We start from the raw sequence: 24,267 nt of genomic DNA, 5'->3' as shown, positions 1-24,267 counted from the left end.
TACTGGTAACCCATTGTCTCCACTCATATGTTTCTTCTTCACCATCGAAACACACTTGAAACCAAAAATCGCACCCACACAAATCAAATATCACAGATCTGCAAATATAGTTTAAATTATGTCACTTTAAAACATAACTGAAAGATGGTTAAGTGAAAACAAACAAACATATGGTTAAGTGAAAGATGAAATAACTGTACATGATTAAGCAGTTTGTATACAAACCTTTAAGTACACCTTCACCAAAGACACATGTATTGCTCGATAATCATTGGAATAAGAAAATAACAACAATGTCCTTTCACCTTGTAACAATAATAGGTTGCATAAGAGTAAGAGAATGTGAGAACAACACCAAAAATAAATATCCCGTTTCAGAGTAACAAAGGCCAGAAATATCAAACCTAAAAAAATATGTCGACATGAGAAGGCACGCAACCACCACCACCACTTATTGCATCCTATAGAGAAGAAACAGAAAGCGTTGGATCCGTAAACCCTAAGTCATGAAAGAGTTGGATCTGGAAACCCTAAGCCACGAAAGTGTTAGATCTAGAAAACCTAAGCCGCGAAAGTGTTGGATCTGGAAAAAAAGGATGAAGAGGAAGAGCATAATATATCACAAGAAACTTGGAGTGAAGGTATAAAACATTACCTTCAAATTGCATAAACAGTGGTCAACCACCACATGTTCGTTACGAATCCGACATCGTCGCCAAATTAGCCTTTCGTCATCTTTTCCCCTGTTCGCACCACTGTAGTCTTTCGTTTCGAGGAAGAAGAGAAAGAGGGAGAAGAGAGTGAATGAAGAAGAAGAGAAAGAGGGGGAAGAAAAACATAGACGTGAGAGAGAGAAAGAGATAACAAAAATGAGAGAAAGAGGGAGAGATAGATAGGAAAAGGAATGAGAGACAGATAGCAAAAGCAAGAAGCAAAGAAATGCAAAGGAGATAGCCACGTGGCTCTCTAACAAAGCAAAGGGGCAGTTAGGTCTTTTCCAGAGCATCTAACTTTCTTATATTGTAGATTGTTTGACGCGGACTCATACTCCCAAACTAATAGCATCGGTTTTAGCGCTAACTAAATTATTCATTTATTTTCTCCGGCTCATACTCCCTCCGTCCCACAATGAGTGACCTATTTGGAATAAAATGATGTCCTAAAATGAATGACCCATTTTAATTTCTAATACACTTTTTCCAATTTTACCCTCTAATTATTAAAAGTTTCATCATTTCCAATATATAATAAGGGTACTATTGTAGAAATACTCTCATCTCTCTTATTTTTAACAACTTTTCTTAATCTGTGTGAAATGGTGGGCTGGATCACTCATTGTGGGACGGAGGGAGTAATAAATGTTCTCTTTCCAACTTTTATTTGTCTCAAATTATTTGTCCTTTTAAAATAACAATCTAATATTTATTATTTATTTCCATTAACTTGCCTGTATTTATTATATTTTAATTCATGTAACAACTCCACTATCTATTATTAATAAGGTTATTTTAGTAAATGACAGTCATTTTATCATTAAAATCAATACAATTAATTATTATCTTAAGAAGCGTGAAAATTACAAAGAGGACACATATTATAAGACGAAGTAATAATTTTTTTAATAAATTTTGTAATAATGTTTATTCTATTCGACATTAATTTCAACTTGAAATAATTATATGTTTTTATTTAATTATATATTAAATATTAGCATCTTCCTTACCCTACATGCCCTCCAAATAGATTTTATTTTTTTATTTTCCATTAAAATACCAGCATCGGTTGAATGGGATACGGATTTCATTCCCATCATAAAATAATTTTATATTTTTAATTTTTTATTTATTAAATATTAGCGTACACTTGACTCATCCTATTTTATTTTCCCCATAAATTTAAGAACCACAAAAAATGTTTCATTTTTCCCCATAAATTTCGTTTTTTTTTTAATAATCAAGTTTTAAAAAAAATATACATAAGTAACCCATATTTTAAAAAAATTACCTCAATTTCCTTCTCCTACCTCTTAGTCATGTAAATTTTGTTGATTTTGGCAAGAAAAAAAATAATAATATAAAAATAAAAGTGAGGTTGATATTTAAGAGTGAGAATGAGGCAAAGTCATGGTGATTTTTCTACCTTAAAGTCACCCAAACTCTACCCCTCTTTTTTTCTTATTTTCTTAAGAACAAAAAAGTAAAAAAATAAAAATAAAAAACAAAAGAAAAACAAAAAATTAAAGTGTAGAGTTTGGTCTTTTCCAATCAATTTGGTTTTCCTTCCTTTTTTTTCTTAGCCCAAAGAAAAATTCTAAGAGTGTGTTTGGCATGGAAGAGAAATTGTGAAGAGATAAATAAAGAAGAGAGAATGTAAGAAGAGAGAAAAAATGAGAAATAAAGTAGATTTGATGTGTTATTTGATTTAAGAGAAAAAGAGAAGAAATAAGTGTTGCAAAATTTTAAAAATACTATAATGCTCTATAATAATAACATTTTAAAAAATAATTTATTATTTTAATTTTAATTTAATTAATTAATTAAATCTCTTTTTTAAAAACACTAATTATTTCCACCGCCTATTTTAAAGAGAACATGCATATTTTTTTATAAGTGAACAAATAATACAATTCAAGTTTAATAATTTTATTGTAATATTTAAAAAAATTATTTTATCCTTTTTAAAATAAAAATTTAATTTATAAATTATTTAACCAATGTAGTAATAAGGGTTTAACCCAAATATAGATTTCGAGGACTATGTAGAAAATATCGATTTTTAATATTAATCCAATCGAATAAAAACTGAAGTTTTGATTTGGGTGGATTAAATCCTTGGTAAAAAAAATAACGAGAAAATAAATTGATTTTTATTATCAAATGTAAAAACATGCTAGGGTGAGTGGGTGAATTGCTTTGTAACAATCTGAATTGAGATCTCTTCAACAAGTTCATAATATTCTATTACCAAATCTTTAGGATGTTATCTCCTAAACCCTTAGTGACAAAACCTTTGGTCTTCCAACCTAATTCCTAAGTCCTTAGGGGAATAAGTTGCAACCAAGCCTTTATTTTATCAAGATTATAGGGTGACTATATGGTATCCCTAGTCCTAGGTGATATCTACATAATCAAATTATGCACAAACCCTAACAACTATAGTTCCGTACCTGTTAGCCATGGATTGATCCTTATTTGACCGATAAAGAAATCATAAAGCGCAGTGCATAATTTAACTGAATAACATAAACCAATGTATTGATGAAATCAAGAACTAATATTCATTACAAAACCAAATCAGAACCACCCCCTAGCATTGGGGGGTTTAGCCTCTCATAATATTCCAGAAAGACAGAGTAAATAATTTAGACATTACTCAATAGTAGTGGTGACTTTGATATTCAATATGGTGGACACCCTTGAATCCCTCCGTCTCCAAAACTCTTGATAAAACTATCTTCTCTCTTCTATAATTTCTATCGTATATTGCAAAAAGTATCTCAATAATTCTCCAAAACTAACCTAAATAGTCTCAATACAAATCCCAGCCTTGTAGAATTCTAAAGTACCCTTAAGACTAATTTGAATGAACAAAAACCTTAAAATATAAAATCTGACGCGCCTTCCAACACGGGTCGTGCCAAGCAACATACCCAACCGTGTTGGCTTCCAAACTTGTGAATTTTCAAGTAGCTTCAGACCTACTGACACCGGCCGTGCTAGGCAACACGGACACCCTTGTCAGCCTTTGTTTTTTGTATGGGAAAGATGTGGCTTTCTAACACGGGACGTGTCAGGTTACACGGGTCATGCTAGGCTTCCAATTCTTCATTATTTCATCTTCAGACTTTGCCCACCTTCATCCATAATTGCATTAGCGCCTTAGACTATTCAACCAAACCTGAAACATGAACACTACTAACCAAAAGGTATCAAAAGCATCTAACTAACTAAAATTGAAACATAATGCAAAGTAAATACAAAAACAAAAAACATGAAATACTTCAGCAAAAACAACAAAACTACACTCAAAGTGTTACTGAATCGACAGATATAGACCAAATGCATGATGAAAATTAGGTAGAAATGGTGACCGATCAACCCCCTTCTTCTTTGTCATTGTTGTGGAAGATCTAGCTGGATTGGTTAAGAAGGAGATGAATATATGGGAATTTAAAGGTATTTCAGTTAAGGAGAAGTGTGTTATGGAGATCCTTCAGTTTGCTGACGATACGCTTATTATAGGAGAAGGAAGATAGAACATTGTTTGTTTTATCAAAGCTATTCTTAGAGGCTTTAAAATAGCTTCTGGTCTAGATATAAATTTTATCAACAGAATTGTCGGTATTAACCTGAGTGCCCATTTTCTTTCTACTGCTGTTAATTTTGTGTCTTGCAGGATTGAAGATAAAGCCTTCTCCTTTCTTGGGATCCAAATATGTGATAATTCTAGAAGGTTATCTGTATGGAAACCTTTGTTGGTCAAGTTGAGATCACGTCTAGATAAGTGGAAAGTTGTAATGCTTAGTTTTGGCGGAAGAATTATGTTATTAAAGAATGTTTTGAGCAGTACTTCAATCTTCCAACTCTCCTTCTTTAAATCTCCCGTGATAATTTGGAAAGAGATTTCAAAAGTTCAAAATAGTTTTCTTAAGGGAGATTCGAAGAGTACCTGGAGAATCCATTGTGTTGGTTAGAAAAAAAATTGTTTACCTTTAGAGAAAGGGGGTTTCGGGTTAAGAAGATTGAAGAATTTACCTATGCTTTGCTCCTTAAGTGGAAATGAAGGATCCTTAAGGAAAAAGATACGCTGTGGTGGAATCTCTTGAAGGAAAGATATGATATCCTTAACATGCAAATTCTACACGAAATTAGTAACATTAAAAGTAACCCCGAATCTGCTTAGTGGAAGGATATGATCAACATTGAGAAGAGGCTTCCAACTTCAGATTTTGTTTTTGCAGGTAACTATTGGGTGATGAACTTTATACTCCATCATGGTTTGCTGTTTGGAACAAGGAAGATAGCCTAATGGACACTTTCCCAGACATGTACAATTTGAGAACATTGAAGAAAGTGATGGTGTCGGATATGGACAATTGGTTTGAGAAAGATTGGGTTTAGGGAGACTTCAGAATTAGTGAGGCAGCGGGCTTTACTTTGTAGGACAGAACGAGGCACCTATTTGATAATATGGCTTATGCAGGCCCTATAAGAGGAGTTGAGGATATGATTGTTTGGTGTTGCAAGCAATTGGGACGTTACACTGTCAAATCAAGTTACAGTTTGCTAATAGCTGTTGTACCCCAATTATTGACCTTGAGATTCCACCTCATTTTTTGAATCAAGAACCAAGAGTGTGATCATCATTATCATCATTCATAATCATTCATATATCATTTTCTAACAAAAAATATACAAAAAAGATTGTGTTTGCTTGTTGCTTCTTTCACAAGATAGGTGACTGATTAAGAGGCTCGGGAAAATTAGGGTTTTGAGGCTCACAAGGGATCTCAAGTTTTCTCATGTACTCAAGTGATTCCTCTAATTAATATTCAAGCCCAAGTATGGTTCAATTCAAGATCAACAACTTTTAAATTTATCTGGTGCACAATTAGGGTTTTTGACCTAATTCTCTAGGAAGTTGACTTTTGATCAAAATATGGTTCCATGGCTCAAATCATGATTCAAGGGTCTCTAATGCCTCATTATAATCCACTCATAACATCCATTTTGCTAGAAGATCTTGATTCCATTGATGCTTAGAAGAAATTAATTTATCTAGAAAAGGTCAACTGTTCAAGATCACCTTTGATTTTTGAGGAATTTGGTCAACCATGGACTTTTGAAGATCAAAAGCATGAATATATGATTATTTAAGTCATTTGATCAAGAAAAATCAAGAAAATTTATCAAGGATCCAAAAGTCAACAATTAAGGTTTTGACTTTTTCATGAAGAAATACATATTTTTTTACTCGATTTTGAAAGGACATAACTTCCTAAATACTTGGCTAAATTTTGTGCTCCAAAGCTTAATATGAAGAAAAATTCAAGATCTACAACTTTGTCATTGTGAGCAGTTTTCCAAAAAGTTAATAGATTTCAAGTTATGGAGCCATGAAGTTACCAACTTTTTCAACACTTAGAAAATTTCATGATTAGGCAATTTTGAACCTTAAAAGTAACCAACTTTGAGGCCACTTCACATCATGATCCTTTGCGAAATTGAGAAAACACCCAACATGAAAGCTGTAAAGGATGTTTAAGGCTTCCCAAAAAGTACTATAATTCCTCCATAGCATTTGTGAGCTAGGAGATTCAGAGAGAAGAAGATGGACCTCCATTATTGATTATAGGCCATTCTTTTGAAAACCTTATGATCCAATCCTCATGCTATACCTTGTGATCTTTCTTTGCAGACCTCTAAACCTCAAAATCTATCCATAATCAGAAGTTTACACAAGGTTTTGAAGTATTGCCAGAGAGATTTGATTATTAACCAGTGATTCATGTTATTTTAAGACTAAAGGCAAGACTTCCATTTTAGAAAAGAAGCTTTAATAACCAAAACTTTGTCTTGAGCCCATACCTTGTTGCTTCAGCACCCAAAAGCACTTCAAATCCAACAAGCAACCATCTAAGATGCAGAAGAGTCCCTCCTATGTTCTTGATTAAAGTTTACAAAAGATATTGGATCCATAACTTTCTCATTTCTTCATCAAAAAGCAAAGTGGTACAACTTGAGTTTGAATCCACAAAATGATTTGATTTTTCGCCAACAAACCATAAATCTTGCCTATAAATAGAGGGCACTGGTTCTGAGACAAAACAGACAGAAATTCTCAAAATTACTACCTCACTTGAAAGCTCCAAAATTGTCATTAGCATTAACTTATAGTTTTTGAGTTCCAAGTGTTTTCTGTTTCAAACATGTTAGAACAAGATTTGTTCTGATCAATTATCTTAGTTTTGATGATAACAATAATATGAATTTTGCTTAAGATAATATGGTACTCTAATCCAATGCAATTTCCTTTTCAGGAAATATATAAAGAGTACGCATAATTCAGCGCTCAGAAGCTTTGTCTCAAAGGGTTCAGCATGCAACATCAGAACATGGTCTGGCAAGACATCAGAAGATGGTCGAAGCAGAATCAGAACATGGGTCTATGGAAGCATCAGAAGAACAAGAGAACAGAAGCACTGAAGTTCTGATGGTATCACGCTCAGAAGCACTTCAAGGTCAGAAGATCAGAAGATGCTATGCACCAAGCTGTTTGACTCTGATGATATTCAAACGTTGTATTCACAAACATCAGATCAGAAGAAAGTACAAGTGGCAAGCTACGCTGACTGACAAAAGGAACGTTAAAAGCTATTCTAGGCTACGTCAGTAGACACAGCGTGAACAAGGCTCGAGGTAGTTGACAAAAGCGTATAACATTAAATGCGATGCTGTACGGAACACGCAAAGCATTAAATGCACTCAACGGTCATCTTCTCCAACGCCTATAAATATGAAGTTCTGATGAGAAGCAAGGTGAACGAATCTGCACCAAAACAACTCAAATCAACTTGCTTAAACTCTGTTCAAATCAAAGCTCAGAATCTTCATCTTCATCAAAGCTCACTACATTGCTGTTGTAATATATTAGTGAGATTAAGCTTAAACGTTAAGAGAAATATCACAGTTGTGATTATCGCTTTTAAGAAGCATTTGTAATACTCTTAGAATTGATTACATTAAGTTGTAAGGAACTAGAGTGATCGTGTGGATCAGAATACTCTAGGGAAGTCTTAGGAGTGAACTAAGCAATTGTAACTAGAGTGATCGTGTGGATCAGTAGACTCTAGAAAAGTCTTAGAGGGTATCTAAGCAGTTGTTCCTGGAGTGATCAGTGTGTGATCAGTAGACTCTGGAAGACTTAGTTGCTGACTAAGTGGAGAACCATTGTAATCCGTGCGATTAGTGGATTAAATCCTCAGTTGAGGTAAATCATCTCTGCGGGGGTGGACTGGAGTAGTTTAGTTAACAACGAACCAGGATAAAAATAACTGTGCAATTTATTTTTATCTGTCAAGTTTTTTAAAGCTACACTTATTCAAACCCCCCCTTTCTAAGTGTTTTTCTATCCTTCAATTGGTATCAGAGCACCGGTTCTAAGGTGCAAGCACTTAACCGTGTTTAGAAAAGATTCAGGAAGAGAAAAACGCTTCAGTAAAAGATGGCTGGTGAAATTCCAACAGATCCACCTGCATCTACATCTGGCTCTGCTGAGCAATACAACGGTAACAATGGTTATACTAGACCACCAGTATTTGATGGTGAAAACTTTGAATACTGGAAAGATAAACTGGAAAGTTACTTTCTGGGTCTAGATGGTGATCTATGGGATCTTCTGATGGATGGTTACAAACATCCAGTAAATGCCAGAGGCGTAAAGCTGACAAGGCAAGAAATGAATGATGATCAGAAGAAGCTTTTCAGGAATCATCATAAATGCATAACTGTTTTGCTGAATGCTATCTCTCATGCTGAGTATGAGAAGATATCTAACAGGGAAACGACCTATGACATATATGAGTCCTTGAAAATGACTCATGAAGGAAATGCTCAAGTCAAGGAGACTAAAGCTCTAGCTTTAATCCAGAAGTATGAAGCCTTCAAGATGGAGGATGATGAAGATATTGAAAAGATGTTTTCAAGATTTCAAACTCTTACTGCTGGATTGAGAGTTCTTGACAAGGGATACACCAAGGCTGATCATGTAAAGAAGATCATCAGAAGCTTACCCAGAAGATGGGGTCCTATGGTGACTGTATTCAAAATTGCAAAGAATCTGAATGAAGTTTCTCTGGAAGAGCTTATCAGTGCCTTGAGAAGTCATGAAATAGAGCTGGACGCAAATGAGCCTCAAAAGAAAGGTAAGTCTATTGCATTAAAATCAAATATCAAGAAATGCACTAACGCTTTTCAGGCTAGAGAAGAAGATCCTAAAGAATCAGAATCTGAAGAAGAAGATGAACTGTCCTTGATCTCCAGAAGGCTAAATCAACTCTGGAAGACCAAGCAAAGGAAGTTCAGAGGCTTCAGAAGTTCAAGGAAATTTGAACGTGGAGAATCTTCTGATGAAAGAAGATTTGACAAGAAGAAGGTCATGTGCTATGAATGCAATGAGCCTGGACACTTCAAGAATGAATGTCCAAATCTTCAGAAGGAAAATCCCAAGAAGAAGTTTCATAAGAAGAAAAGTCTTATGGCAACCTAGGATGAGTCAGAAGATGATTCAGACTCTGAAGATGAGCAGGCTAACTGTGCGCTGATGGCGACAGAAGATGACAGATCAGAATCTACATCAGAATCAGATTCTGAAGAGGTATTTTCTGAACTTACTAGAGATGAGTTAGTTTCCGGTCTAACTGAACTTCTGGAACTCAAGTCTCAAATCAGTCTCAAATACAAAAAGCTGAAAAAGCTATTTGAATTTGAAACAAAGAAGCTTGAGTTGGAGAATTCTGAATTAAAAGAAAAACTTTTAAAATTATCCAATAATGTTGGATCTCCTTCTGATTCAGAAAAATCCACTCCTAGTCTAAACCATATTCTGAAAGAATATGATTTAAGTTTCAGGAAGTTCTTATCTAGAAGTATTGGCAGAAGTCAGCTAGCTTCTATGATATATGCTGTGTCTGGAAACAAAAGAGTTGGCATTGGTTTTGAGGGTGAAACCCCATACAAACTTGAACCTGTTGATGAAATGAAATTCACATACAAGCCATTGTATGATCAGTTCAAGTATGGCCACTCCCATGATATTAGGCACACTTCACATGCTCAAAGTTTTCACATAACACACACCAAAAAGCATGTGACACAACCTAGGAAATATCATGGAACTCACATTAAAAATTATCATGCTGTTCCTCCTATTGCTTACAATGTTAAACCCAAGTTCAATCAGAACTTGAGAAAATCTAACAAGAAAGGACCCAAGAAAATGTGGGTACCTAAGGATAAGATTATTCCTATTGCAGATATCCTTGACTGCAAAAAGGACAAAGCACAACATGTCATGGTACCTGGACTCTGGATGCTCACGACACATGACAGGAAGAAGGTCTATGTTCCAAGACCTGGTGCTTAAGTCTGGAGGAGAAGTCAAGTTTGGAGGAGATCAGAAGGGCAAGATAATTGGCTCTGGAACTATAAAGTCTGGTAACTCTCCTTCCATTTCTAATGTACTTCTTGTAGAAGGATTAACACATAACCTCTTATCTATCAGTCAATTGAGTGACAATGGTTATGATATAATCTTTAATCAAGAGTCTTGCAAGGCTGTAAATCAGAAGGATGGCTCAATCCTATTTACAGGCAAGAGGAAGAACAACATTTATAAGACAGATCTGCAAGATCTTATGAGTCAGAAGGTGACTTGTCTTATGTCTGTTTCTGAAGAGCAGTGGGTCTGGCATAGAAGATTAGGTCATGCTAGTTTGAGAAAGATTTCTCAGATTAACAAACTGAATCTGGTCAGAGGACTCCCTAATCTGAAATTCAAATCAGATGCTCTTTGTGAAGCATGTCAGAAGGGCAAGTTCTCCAAACCTGCATTCAAGTCTAAGAATGTTGTTTCTACCTCAAGGCCATTAGAACTCTTGCACATTGATCTGTTTGGCCCAGTCAAAACAGCATCTGTCAGAGGGAAGAAATATGGATTAGTCATCGTAGATGATTATAGCCGCTGGACATGGGTAAAATTCTTGAAACACAAGGATGAGACTCATTCAGTGTTCTTTGATTTCTGCATTCAGATTCAATCTGAAAAAGAGTGTAAAATCATAAAGGTCAGAAGTGATCATGGTGGTGAATTTGAGAACAGATCCTTTGAAGAATTCTTCAAAGAAAATGGTATTGCCCATGATTTCTCTTGTCCTAGAACTCCACAGCAAAATGGGGTTGTAGAACGAAAGAATAGGACTCTGCAAGAAATGGCCAGAACCATGATCAATGAAACCAATATGGCTAAGCATTTCTGGGCAGAAGCAATAAACACTGCATGCTATATTCAGAATAGAATCTCTATCAGACCTATTCTAAATAAGACTCCCTATGAATTGTGGAAGAATAGAAAGCCCAACATTTCATATTTCCATCCTTTTGGATGTGTATGCTTTATTCTGAACACTAAAGATCATCTTGGTAAGTTTGATTCCAAAGCACAAAAGTGTTTCCTTCTTGGATATTCTGAACGCTCAAAAGGCTACAGGGTATACAATACTGAAACATTGATTGTAGAAGAATCAATCAATATCAGGTTTGATGATAAGCTTGGTTCTGAAAAACCAAAGCAGTTTGATAATTTTGCAGATTGTGATATTGATATATCAGAAGTTGTTGAGCCAAGAAGCAAAGCATCAGAAGCAGAGCTTCTCAGAAGCAAAGAATCGGAAGATCAAGTATCAGCTTCTCTGGAGAATCTAAGCATTTCTGAAGAACCATCTGTCAGAAGATCATCCAGACTCATCTCTGGTCATTCAGAAGATGTCATTCTTGGAAAGAAGGATGATCCAATCAGAACAAGAGCATTCCTTAAGAACAATGCAGATTGTCAATTAGGTCTTGTATCTTTGATCGAGCCAACTTCTGTTGATCATGCTCTAGAAGATCCAGACTGGATAATTGCTATGAAAGAAGAACTTAATCAGTTTACAAGGAATGATGTTTGGGATCTTGTTCCTAGACCAAATGGATTCAATATAATTGGTACAAAATGAGTCTTCAGAAACAAGCCCAGAATTAGAAGATAAGAAGTTCTTATATATGGGTATCTTCTGAAATGAATTTTTTTTTCTTAAGAAGTTCTGATTAAGATCAATTAGAAATTATGATTCGGTTATTACTAACGTTTCATTGTCTAAGTTGATTCAGAATCTCTTTTAAAGCAAAACAGCTGTAACGTTTTATCTCGGGATGGTAAACCTGTCGTTACTATTCATGGATAAGCGCGCGTGCAGTTGAAGGGACGCCGACCATAGGTAACTGTGCTAGTCACCTCATTTGTCTTTATTATCTCTCCTCACGTCACGTAACATTAAATGCTTTTCATCATTTACTCGCCTTCAGTTTTCTTTTTATATTCTTCAAACGTTTCTTTTATTTTCTCTCTTATATCTCTCTCATTTTGCATTCCTCCTCAAAGTTATTTCTCTCTCTCTTTTTCGTTTTCTTCTCTTGCTCAAACAAGTTTTTCTTCTTTTAAAAACCCTAGCTCACACCTAGCGTTCATCCTAAGTCTGTTGAGGATCTATGACTCAAAGGCGACAGATCTATGCATATCTCGGGATGGCTCTCCTAATACCTCTCAAGTCAGACCTCTTCTTTGATGTTGTTATCAACTTTCACCCAAAGACAGAAGACTTTCTTGAGTTATGGGAGGAGGTTAAGAATGATATTCTTAACTTCTATGTTGAGGGAAAGCCCCGTTTGCAACATTAGCTCTCTGTCTGTGAACTGTCCCTCTCTTCCTCTTTGGTCACTTGGATCTCTTCTACAGTGGAGGTTCTAGTCTGGAAGACAAGAGTCCACAGGGATTCTTGATGGGTTGACACAGAGCGTGTCCTGCTAGGGTGCTGTTTTTAATTTTTGTAGTCATTTCCTCTTGGGATGACTTTTTATGTATTTGCTAGGAATGTTTCTCATCTTGTTAAACATAGGAACCTTTTGTAATATCTTTTGATTATCAATGAAAAGTTTCTTTGTTTTTACATTCCAGTGTCTTTATTTGTCGTTTTATTCATCTGAATTTTTTGAAATATTCTTTTTGATGTTATGACAAAAAGGGGGAGAAGATAAATGATAAATGAATAAATGATTTGATTAAATCTATCAGTTGCTGGGTAAAGCTCCCACACATTTACTAACAAGAACTGCAAGTTCTATATGGTTTAAGTGTTTTGCAGGTATAAAGAAGTGAAGAGTATCTTCAAAGCAAAGCAAAACCATGGAAACTGAAGCAAGCTGAGTGCTATCAAGCTTCAGGAATCAGAAGCACTGATAATAGAATTTGATCCATATTTGTCTATTTGATCTGACAAAATTCTATTTGCTCTGATACATTATTTTAGCCTATATGGCTCTGATACATATTATGTGTTCTAATATACATTTTATTTTCTGACTCGTTCATGCTGACTTTTGTCGTTTAGTTTTTGTTCTGTAACATTTCAGGATGTAGAGATGCTCAGATGATGCTCTGGTACATTCAACAATGTTCTGATACAAATCTAGCATGAAGTGATGTTGGTAGAAAGTCAAAGCTCTGAAGCTATCCGAGGGAAGCAGAAATCAGAAGCTGCGAACGTTCTAAAGATCCAAAGAAACTCAAGTTCTGAAGCTGTCCTAAATGGAAGCAGAAATCAGAAGCTGTGAATGTTCAGAAGATCAAAGAAATTCAAGTTCTGAAGCTGTCCTAGATGGAAGCAGAAGTCAGAAGCTGTGAATGTTCAGAAGATCAAAGAAATTCAAGTTCTGAAGCTGTCCTAGATGGAAGCAGGAATCAGAAGCTGTGAGTGTTCTAGGGATCCAAAGAAATTCTAGTTCTGAAGCTGTCCTATGGAAGCAGAAGTCAGAAGCTATGAATTCTCTGAAGACAAGAAGCTTATATGATCGTCTCTACCGAAATAATCAGGGAAGTCTTTTATTAAAGTTCTTCGAGTATTTATTTCAGGGGGAGATTATTTATCTCAGGGGGAGATTGTTAATCTCAGGGGGAGACATATTCATATGCTTATGCTATAGCTGTGTAATTTGTCTTTTGCCGTCTATTCTTTCTGATCGCAAATTCATATCATTTATATATGTTTTTGTCATCATCAAAAAGGGGGAGATTGTTAGAACAAGATTTGTTCTGATCAATTATCTTAGTTTTGATGATAACAATAATATGAATTTTGCTTAAGATAATATGGTACTCTAATCCAATGCAATTTCCTTTTCAGGAAATATATAAAGAGTACGCATAATTCAGCGCTCAGAAGCTTTGTCTCAAAGGGTTCAGCATGCAACATCAGAACATGGTCTGGCAAGACATCAGAAGATGGTCGAAGCAGAATCAGAACATGGGTCTATGGAAGCATCAGAAGAACAAGAGAACAGAAGCACTGAAGTTCTGATGGTATCACGCTCAGAAGCACTTCAAGGTCAGAAGATCAGAAGATGCTATGCACCAAGCTGTTTGACTCTGATGATATTCAAACGTTGTATTCACAAACATCAGATCAGAAGAAAGTACAAGTGGCAAGCTACGCTGACTGACAAAAGGAACGTTAAAAGCTATTCTAGGCTACGTCAGTAGACACAGCGTGAACAAGGCTCGAGGTAGTTGACAAAAGCGTATAACATTAAATGCGATGCTGTACGGAACACGCAAAGCATTAAATGCACTCAACGGTCATCTTCTCCAACGCCTATAAATATGAAGTTCTGATGAGAAGCAAGGTGAACGAATCTGCACCAAAACAACTCAAATCAACTTGCTTAAACTCTGCTCAAATCAAAGCTCAGAATCTTCATCTTCATCAAAGCTCACTACATTGCTGTTGTAATATATTAGTGAGATTAAGCTTAAACGTTAAGAGAAATATCACAGTTGTGATTATCGCTTTTAAGAAGCATTTGTAATACTCTTAGAATTGATTACATTAAGTTGTAAGGAACTAGAGTGATCGTGTGGATCAGAATACTCTAGGGAAGTCTTAGGAGTGAACTAAGCAATTGTAACTAGAGTGATCGTGTGGATCAGTAGACTCTAGAAAAGTCTTAGAGGGTATCTAAGCAGTTGTTCCTGGAGTGATCAGTGTGTGATCAGTAGACTCTGGAAGACTTAGTTGCTGACTAAGTGGAGAACCATTGTAATCCGTGCGATTAGTGGATTAAATCCTCAGTTGAGGTAAATCATCTCTGCGGGGGTGGACTGGAGTAGTTTAGTTAACAACGAACCAGGATAAAAATAACTGTGCAATTTATTTTTATCTGTCAAGTTTTTTAAAGCTACACTTATTCAAACCCCCCCTTTCTAAGTGTTTTTCTATCCTTCAAAACAAACCTTCAAACACCTCATATACACTTCACAGAAGCTATCCAAACCATCATATTGCTTCTGTAACACCTTAAACACCAACCTCCATTTTCATTTTTTGTCATTTGCAAACGGATTTGGGTAGAGCAATCCAGAGCAGTTCAAGGCGAAGTGAGCATTCTAACAGCATCTCCAAGGTCTAAGGAATCTTCCCAGGTCATCAAATCATTTCTGGAAGTGCTCTAAAACACCCTTCCATCTTCACTTGCAGAGGTAAGTAACCTGACTTTGAACTCTATAATCATTATACCATTTTGAATAATTCTCGATACCATCTTGTTCAACATCATGTAGGGACCAAAAGCCCTAAACTATCATTCATTTATTCATTGTCACCATGATTTAATTTAATTTTGAAGATTTAGGGTTCACATAGTTTTTTTTCCCGAAAATTCATGAGTTAGAGGATAAATAAATTTATGATACCTACATATTTGAGTCTGTGGCTAAATTCTGAACAAATTTCATGTTTACACTTTTTAAAATGATTGAATATTGATTAAAATCAAAAATCCAGAAATCATGTTCTTGAGGAAGAAGATGAAGTTCATTTGTTTGAAAACTGAAACTTGTTTTATAATATTTTGAATGATTTGCTTTTTGGTTAGTGTATGTATCACCACCCTAGTGGTTGCGCGCTTGCCTTTAACTCTCTCCTTGCCAAGGGCGTGGGTTCGATCCCCCCTTTTACCACTTTGTGCTATTTATTTATTTTTTGATTCCTCAAACTGATTGTACTACATAATTGTTTGGATGCACTCAATGACCGACAGAAACACTTAGCCCAGTGGCTAAGGTTTTAGGCTGTAAAGAGAGGCCGTAGGTTTAAGTCCTCTTGGAGGCAAAACCTTAATTTTTACTATGTTTTATTAATTTATTTCACAACTTTGGTAATTTTTCTTTGAAATTTTGTACACTCTTTATCTACACTATATATTTTGTGAATAAATTTTAAAATCTAAAAAAATATCATTTATTTAATCAAGTTTTAATCAAAACAAAAATGATGTTTAGATGCTTTTTAAATCAAATCTTTTTCAAATGATCTTCACCAAGTGATTTTTATATATTTAATTTGAACTTATTATGGCTAGGGTAAGCTTACCTTGAAGATGTTAACATGATCCCTTTGTTGATTCACCTAGGTTTTTGTTTAAACTTTAAAAAAATGACTAGGTTTTGATTAGTGTACATACTAAAACCCTAATTCAAGATCCTTGATATTTTGATCTCAATGCAATACCATGTAAATATAACTTGATTGCAGTGATCTTTTTTCCACTTGCACATATACTTGTAGATCTACATCTTTGTACATTTATGAATTGATTATGTTATTATCTTTATAAATATACATTGTTAAGCTAACCCCACATCCATGAGACATTCATCCATCATCACATCATATTCATTCATCCATGAAATGATATTGAGGTATGTCATCCTTTTATTCATCAACCTTTTATACTTGAGTTTATACATTGATATCTTTGTTTATACTCACCTTTTAATTGTATCCATGATACACATGTTATATCATACACACCACTTGAGATATTCACCATGAATGATCGCTTAAGATGTTGCCTAAACTCCAAAGGAATGAGAATGATATTGACTAAAATTGTCAAGGTACTCACTCTCTTTTTCCTCCTTCTTTACTTTGTCCTTAGTGTTGTTAAAGTTATGCACCCTTTATTTTATAAATGGTTTTGTATTATTAAAGCTCAACCTTTTTAAACTCAAGCCCTTGGTTTTGTATTGTTAAAGCTCAACTAACCTCTTTTAAATTATCCTTTGCCTTGTATTGTTAAAGTTTGATACCTTTTAAAACTTGTTAGTATTGTTAAAGCTTAAAATTTTAAAAACCCGTTGAGTATTGTTAAAGATCAACACCGAAAAATATTTTTCCACTTGGCTTTTTATTTTTATTTTAAGAGGAAATACAAATGCTCTGACTTCCCTATTGCATTTAAGGGGTATGTAGGCACATGATGTGATGTCGTGTCGAGCACACTTTTTAAAATCTTCTTTTCTCATCATCCCACTCTATTTAAACAAAAACACATAAGCATTTTATAATAACGACAATAATATACATTTAAGAAATGTTCCTACGGAGTACCATAGATGTGAGGGGTGTTAATACCTTCCCCTTGCATAACCAACCCCCGAACCATAGATCTCTAATAAGTTTATAAGTTTTGATTTTAAAAACTTCTATGGGTTTTATTTCTCTCTTTTCCAATTTCCTTTGGAAACAATAAAGCGCGATGGCGACTCAACTAAAATGTCTGAGCTAAGTCAATCAATGGCTCTAGTATTAAAATTTCACTGCTACTGCAGCTGCTCGGGATGGAGGTGTTTTGATCGAAGGGAATGCCAAAGCTTTTGCTAACTTATGGAAAACTTTAGTTCCTTATAGGATTAAAGCCTTTGGTTGGAGAAGTTTTCATAACAGGATTCTAACAAAGGACCAACTGAAGAGGATGGGTATTGTTTCATCACCTCATAATCTTACTAGTGTTCTGTGCTTTCAAGAGGAGAAGTGTCAGGATCATATTTTTTATAACTGTAAGGTTACAATGCTGGTGTTTGGTTAGAAGTGGAAAGGTGGTTGGGCATATCACTGAATTTAGATGGATGTTTGTTGAGGGATTCTCTTCAATGGCGCATGAGTCTCAGGTTCAAGAAAGTGCAAGCGGGGAAGGAAGGTATCTTCTGGTTGGCGGTCCTATGGTGCATTTGAAAAGTTATGAATGACATTCAGCTTAACAATGCTGTGTGAAACGCCTCTGACTAATCATGGGATGTTAAATTCACTAGTCATGGGACGTTAAATTGACGACGTAGAAATGGTATTTTATAGGAGAAATTTTTTATTCCAACTATAATTTTTACCATTTTTACAAAGATCCTTTATCCTATTTAACTTAAGTTGTTGTTGGTTGGAAATTTTTCCCTCTCTCCGAGTTTAGATCGCGGACTTTTGTATACGGGCAAGAGTTTCCTTGATAGTCTTTGAATAAAAATTCATGCTTACATAAGTGATTCATAAATAAAATTTCTTTGGACAAATAAAAATATTCCTACCCAATGTCTTATTCTGACACTTTGTCGTATTAATAAAAGTCATGATTTATAAAATTAATTACTACTTACCTTTATACTGTTAAGGATCTTAATTTTAATTATCATACCTTACAGAAACATATAATTAATTAATTAAAGGTAAATTCTTTGGTACCCATGAGTTTAAGTTGAGTACCAGTACCTTTAGTACAAATTGTATTTTAATTGGCATTGAATTCCATTATTTAATTGGACGAGGACACCGGTATCCAACTAAATTAAAGGGTACCGAAGTGTTCATCTTAATTAAAACTATTGGTTAGTTAATTATTGTCCATGTGAAAGAGAAAAAAGTCATTTTCAAGGATTACTGACTACAAATTACAAGCATATGAATGAAAATAACATTCTATATAATTAAACTAGTGTCTTACCCGTGCGTTCGCACGGGTACCCGTCGTGTTTGCGCATTGTGGTTGGAGAAATAAAAGATGATATGGGAAAATAAATTTTGAGGGTAGAGGTTAATATAATAATAAAAGATGTTTGAAAAAGAAAAATATTTTGTTAACAGTTTGGGCCTAGGGATTGGTTAAAGTAAGTAAGTTAATAGGATGATATAATAGTTTAGGCCTTAGATGGTAACCTCCATGTCCAAAAGGGAGCTGGTAACTTAATTTTTTAATTTTGTTCCTTGAGTTAATTTTGCAAACTATTGACATTTGACAATTCTATGGTTAGTCCTCATCAAAGCAACTCACTAAGCTCAGAAAATTGCAACAACGATTTTGTACTAACATAAATTTAATAACCAACCTTGTGACTATATATGTAAAGTCACATTTTTCAGTCTTATAAATGTCAACAGTAGTACTTAGTTAGCTATGCCCAAAAATGAACATTATAACTATACGTTATTAAATTCTACATCCAAAATAAGTTATGCCATGTTTGTCTTACTTATTCTAGTTATATCACATTAATACATAACATAAATGAAGCATAGAGTCTCCTCAATAATTGAAAACATTTAAGATTTTTTTGGATAGAAAAGTTAGACATGAAAAAATGAAATCCCTTGTGGGATGTACCCTTTTTTTACATCATTTTGAGTCCCCCTTAAAATATATCAGTCTTTGTTAAAGTCTTATCTTAGAATAATAATGAGTATAGTTGTAAGATAAAATAAAAAAGCTCTTTTTATTATTATAATTTTTTATAGTTCTTTTTTATTTTAATATATTCTCTTTTTATTTTTTGCTGTTAGAAAATAAAGATATTATTCTTCTGATCTTCTTAAACCAATCGTTTGTTAAAGCCATTTCCATCACTACCAAGCCCAATCCTTTGTTAAAGCCATTTCCACCACTACCAAGCTTTAAGTATAAATGCTAAAGTAGAAACTTGAATGCAAAGTCAAGCATCCATTTATAGTACCTCTTCCTTCATAAAAGTCAAAACACAAAGAAGAGATTACACATTTAAAGCTACTGGCAATGCCAGAGACCAGATCAATCCCTGTAAAAATTGGAAAGTTGATACTAATAAAGTTATACTCATGCTAGTGATGACTAAAGAAGAGATTATAGATTTCAACACTTCTTAACCAACCATTTCAATCACAACACAACTTACTAATATTACATATACATCCTCTCCCTCAATGAAGGCATTCTACAGAAGCTGATACTAAAAATGAAATGGAAGAGGCCAAGATATTCACCATAAAAACACGAAATCTAGTCAACATATGCAAGCAAAACTAAAGCTAGTCTCCATCCTTTTATGAAAACAACCACAAAGCCACCAAAAAATGATGTAGCAAGTTGAGTAAACTTGCCAATCTTTTCTCCCGTTGCATGTTGAATGAGAATTGTTTCACCAGACATTCTACCAATTATTACTTCTCCTGTGTTTATTTCAGTGTCGAAAAACGCAATATCCTGTTTCAATATTGTTTTCAAGTACAAACTACGAATCCTCGCAACTTGTCTTTCTCCTGTCACCATCCAACACGATACCTCTGCACAATACAGACCGCAATTTAAAACCATCGATTAATAGTACCGATGAATAATAAGAGAAGGGCAAGTGTCAAAGTATGGTCTTACGTAGGAAAGATACGATTCCGGTCCCAACAGCGAGGTAAACAAATAACAATGAAGCCTGAAATTTCATTAAGTGCATTAGTATTTGCCATCAAAATATGTATATTAAAAAACAGTTAAAGGGTAAAAAGAAAATACCTTAGAAACTTCCTTGAGAGTATTGTGTGGATCACTATTACCAAAGGCGTTGATGATTCTGCCAAGGATAAGAGTCATGATAGGTTGTGACATTCCATTAGCAATGGCAGAGATATTGCCAACGATCAAGACCACTCACATCAAGAGCATCTGCATAAGTGAAGAGTTTGTAGAATGAAAATTTTTGGTTGGTTTTGTTCTCTCTTCCATTATCATTAACCTCAGTATTCTGTGCCATTAGTGGAAATTTCTCTGTCAGATACCTTCACAACCATGGATCATGTTTTGAACAATTATCAAAAGTTAATGACATTGCATTGACACCAAATTGAAGTTCACTGCCTCGTGAAATGGACATATATCAATATGACAAAATATTCTTAAGATTCTACTGTCAGATAAAGGTTTCTACCTGGCTCTGTGTCTTGAAAGAACAACATAAATGGCACGATTTTTACTTAAGGATCGAGAAGAATTAAAAATCACTTTATACTTACTGCATCTTCTCTGGAGATCACGCGTTCCTTTTCGGTTCCTCCGGAAACAACTCCACCTTCAATAACAGTTGGAGTGTTTTCATCTATGCTTTTTCTTTTCCTCAATTTGGACTTGTGAGTTGGTAAAGCATCAATGCATTTGAAGGTTGCACCTCTGGTTTGTGCCATATCCTCATTGACCCCATGAGTGGAAATTATACAGGGAAGACAACAGCAGATTGTTAAGCATAAAATGAAGGGCAATGCGTAATCGATGCAGCTAAAAGTAAGAAACACTACACATAACCTGTCAAAGTAAAAGGAAGCAGATTTAATATGCAGGATCTGAAAAAAACATAATATTAAATGTAAGAGGTTCTTACAGGCTATACATACCGGTATAAGTTTGGAGATCTAAATATCCATATGTTTCCAACAATAAACCATGATGCAAAAAATAAATCTACAAATATTGCTTTTTCTCGCCATCAATTTCACTTCCGCCACAGCTCTCTGAAGAAATATCCATATAGCCGAAATGATGTATAGATTTTTCACATCTCATAACAGTTAAATATTCCTGATAATCCCAATGGTCTAAGAAGGAGAGGTTTACGTATGGAAGAGAAAGAAAATTGATGATAGGGCAATAGTTATTATCAGGACTAACTTCAGTCGTGATGTGACGGAAGGAGGATGTGTTAGTACCTATAATAACGTCCGCATATTACCATCTTCCTTCATTGTTCAAAAACTTGTAGACTTCAACTCCCTTCCATCACCTTCATTAAACTTACAAATATCTGCAAAATCAAAACCAAAAAACCTTCATATTCTCCAAAAATTCATTAAAATAGAACCGATACAGATTAAACAACACACCTTAATAACAATAATTAGCGACCTGCAACATCACCGTTCACGACAATCGCAACAACTGAGCTTCATACAAACTTATTCATCTTTCCGCGACTTTTTGAAAAGATTCATACACCGACCAATAGCTCAACAACAACGATTCTGCACACAACAATTCTGATTCATCCAGACGGTTTGCTCGCATAGAGTAGAGACAAAGAGAATTGAAAGAGAGAGCGAATATGTACCTGATAAATATCACAGGAAAAACCGTCATCTCCGAACATGTGAAGAACTCAGCAACACTCATCAACGATCTGCAATGCAGGAAAGAAGAAGATTAGGTAACGCTTCCTTTATTTCCATTGAAGTACTTGTTAATCTGGATGTACTGCTTACTGGTTTTTGATTGATTTCATTGTCATGCTGAATCTCTGCACACATCGCATTGCGTGTAGTTTGTTGTTTGCTTGTATCATTCACCCTGCAATTCAAAGGTGTGGTCAACAAATGTTTTTCATTAAAAACAATGTTAAAAGCAAGAAGCAATAAACAAATGAAAGTTTCTAGAATCAGTAGTTACAAAAGAAATATTTTAACTTTTAATAGCTTTTGATACTTTTCTCACTAATTAGCTCATGATGGATTAAAAACATGGGAAGCAGAAGTTTATCATCACATTAAGTTGAATACATGTTTTTCGGCAAATGGCATTAAGGTAGCAAGCAGACTCAAGGCATCTTTCTTCATACATGTCCAAAAAAACTCACTGCAAGCAGGCTAAGGCAAGTAGAAAATTACAAACAAACTATTACAAAAAGGCAAAATTATGTTTTCCCATTTCACCAAAAACAAATATGCATGAGCATAGCCCTATGCAGAAGGAAACAAAGAATTAGAATAACCATGTTGACTTTGCAGTTTGAAAAAAGTGTTGTTATATTGACACACAACATGTTATTAGGGAGAACGGCGACAAAGGAACCAAGTACATGTTGTAATAACGTTTTGTTCTTTGAAGCTTCAAGATAGCATCATTGGGCGCGCTTTACCAAAAGAGGATGCCTAATCTAGACCAGTTCTAGCCTACACCATGCTAACATCATTAGTAATAATCAATTAATCACACTAACTACCATCAAATGATACCAATTAATCATTAAAAAAAACATACCTTGCGTTCATGTTCTTCAGCAAAATATTCCCTATTAACATCACTCTTTGGAATCGCATCATTGGAACTAATATAAGCAGTTGTTTGACAGGTAACATGAAGGTAAAACCAAGCAGGGTCTGCAGATTTTAAGAAAATATCTAATTAATCTAGTTACTACCAATACAAAAAATCAAACTTCAAAATGTTCGGTGTTTAAATAAATTTTCTGATAAACCAATTTATTGAAGATAATTATGGTTCAAACTTCAATAATTAATTTATATCTCTTCATCATAAAATAAAGAAGATACTTTTTCTGGACTTACCCATAAAGCTGTATATGTTGTGGCATAGATATCTCCAACACTGACATCATCCAAAGCCTTCCAAACATTTTCCCATGTTACACCACAAAAGATTTGTTAATAAATGATTATTCATTTAAGCAAAATGCCTACTTAAGTATAAGAAAACTCAGTGCGTATAAGAATTAGGCAAAGGGGTACCTTAGGGGTGTTCATGGTTTGGGTAAATCCAATAAACCCAGTAAAACCCACCCAAACCGATCCAAAAAAGAGGGTTGGGTCGGGTTATTGGGTGAATACGGTTTTCAAAAATGAAAACCCATTTAAAATAATTGGGTTATGGGTAAACCCACACACAATCCACAAAACCCATGGGTTATTGAGTGACTATATTTTTCTCTTTTTTTATAATTTGACAAGTGATGACTTTGATGTTTTTAATTTTGCTTGCTTCAATTTCAACTTTTTGAACATCTTTTATTTAGTAAGTAATGATTTTAACTTATTTAGGATGCCACGTTTTGATTATTTTGATTCTAATTCTAATAAATTGCAAGTATTTTATGTAATTCTAGGTTTTACTGTAATGTAACTTTGGTTCCTACAAATATATGTTTATAATAAATTTCATTGTTCATTTTGACATTTGATGTTTAAAAAAATAGCAGTAATATGTTAAACTATTTATTAAGAAAAAATGTAACATATCATTAATAATTATATAAGGAAAAATAATATTGGGTAACCCATTACCCAACCCAATCCAACCCACAAATTTGTGGTTTTATCCAAACCAACCCAATGATATTGTGGGTGGTTATTTTTCCTCACCCAAACCAGTGTACCATATACGGGTTGGGTTATGGTTTTGGCTAAATTCAACCCAAACCGACCCATGAACACCCCTAGGGTACCTGACAATACGACTTGGTGAGTAAAATTTATTCCAAGTGCCAATACATCTGCGCCACTTGTGAATACAACATCAGCAGCATCTGGATCACCAAATATCTGTACAT

At 34.5% G+C, this 24,267-nt stretch overlaps 1 long non-coding RNA gene across 7 annotated transcripts; it reads right to left on the bottom strand.

Moving 5' to 3' along the window:
* Nucleotides 1–19,733: 19,733 nt before the first annotated feature.
* On the bottom strand, nucleotides 19,734–23,426 carry LOC131609595 (uncharacterized). Of its 7 annotated transcripts, none has more exons than XR_009286268.1 (10): nucleotides 23,270–23,426; nucleotides 22,962–23,080; nucleotides 22,187–22,873; nucleotides 22,036–22,104; nucleotides 21,812–21,949; nucleotides 21,638–21,732; nucleotides 21,326–21,442; nucleotides 20,454–21,236; nucleotides 20,319–20,373; nucleotides 19,734–20,230 (listed from the first exon to the last, which is right to left on the bottom strand). It is a non-coding gene; the product is annotated as an uncharacterized LOC131609595 (long non-coding RNA). The 7 variants fall into 7 exon arrangements; XR_009286270.1 differs by having other exon boundaries at nucleotides 21,834–21,949; XR_009286267.1 differs by having other exon boundaries at nucleotides 21,326–21,732; nucleotides 22,187–22,271; nucleotides 22,780–22,873; nucleotides 23,270–23,425.
* Between the last annotated feature and the right edge of the window lie 841 nt (nucleotides 23,427–24,267).

Source organism: Vicia villosa, linkage group LG6 (genome assembly GCF_029867415.1).
Source record: "Vicia villosa cultivar HV-30 ecotype Madison, WI linkage group LG6, Vvil1.0, whole genome shotgun sequence".
In the NCBI taxonomy this organism is placed as follows: domain Eukaryota; kingdom Viridiplantae; phylum Streptophyta; class Magnoliopsida; order Fabales; family Fabaceae; genus Vicia; species Vicia villosa.
The sequence above is the reverse complement of the archived record's forward strand: the minus strand, read 5'-3'. Positions and strand labels throughout refer to the sequence as shown.